Raw genomic sequence first — 940 nt, 5'->3', positions numbered from 1 at the left:
TCTGCGCACAAGTGGGTCGAGTGACTGCCGCTGGACTTGGTTCAAATGGCACTGAGCACTATGGGACTTAACTTCTGTCATCAGTCCCCCAGAACTTAGAACTACTTAAACCTAACCAACCTAAGGACATCACACACATCCGCTCGGCCACTCCGGCCAGCGCCGCTGGACGTCCTACTGTATATCGCAGCGGCCGAGGGTGCTCGTGGTACGGAGCTGCTAGAAAGCACACCGTCTTCAGGCCATAAGTGGCCCATCGGGATCATCCGACCGCCGTGTGATCCTCAGATGAGGATGCGGAAAGGAGGGGCGTGGGGTTAGCACACGGCTCTCCCGGTCGCTATGATGATTTTCTTTGACCGGGCCCACTACTATTCGGTCGAGTAGCTCCTCAGTTGGCATTACGAGGCTGAGTGCACCCTGAAAAATGGCAACAGCGCATGGTAGCCTGGATGGTCACCCATCCAGTGCCGGCCACGCCCGACAGCGCTTAACTTCGGTGATCTGACGGGAACCGGTATATCCACTGCGGCAAGGCCGTTGCCACGGAGCTGTTAGAGGCGTGGTTCGAAGTTCTCCTTGCGTTAGGTCCACAAGACGCCACGCCACCGCTATCGGCATCTGACGGAAACTTGCAATTCCGTTACCAACTTCAAGACGCCCACGGGGTGGTACTGATATATGATACTACAAAATTGAAATGATGCTAAACTATGTAATGTTACACCTGTAACCGCATTTTATATGCATCTTCTTGTGCATGTGCTTTATTTCTACAATAACATGGGCTTCCCAGAACCATTCTGATGATACCAGAAACAGTTTACAGCATATTTCTGCTACTACATTACTCTATAAACTACGTTTTCGCCTCACACCGCATTTTACGCTCGTATTTTGCGTGTACAAGCGTGGTGACTCTGAACCTCTGTATCTGGGA

General features: G+C 51.7%; 1 pseudogene; it reads right to left on the bottom strand.

The window, feature by feature from the left end:
- Positions 1-428: 428 nt before the first annotated feature.
- On the bottom strand, positions 429-545 carry LOC126195958 (5S ribosomal RNA; annotated as a pseudogene).
- Positions 546-940: the final 395 nt, after the last annotated feature.

The sequence above is a fragment of the Schistocerca nitens genome, chromosome 7 (assembly GCF_023898315.1).
Source record: "Schistocerca nitens isolate TAMUIC-IGC-003100 chromosome 7, iqSchNite1.1, whole genome shotgun sequence".
Taxonomy (NCBI): Eukaryota; Metazoa; Arthropoda; class Insecta; order Orthoptera; family Acrididae; genus Schistocerca; species Schistocerca nitens.
The sequence above is the reverse complement of the archived record's forward strand: the minus strand, read 5'-3'. Positions and strand labels throughout refer to the sequence as shown.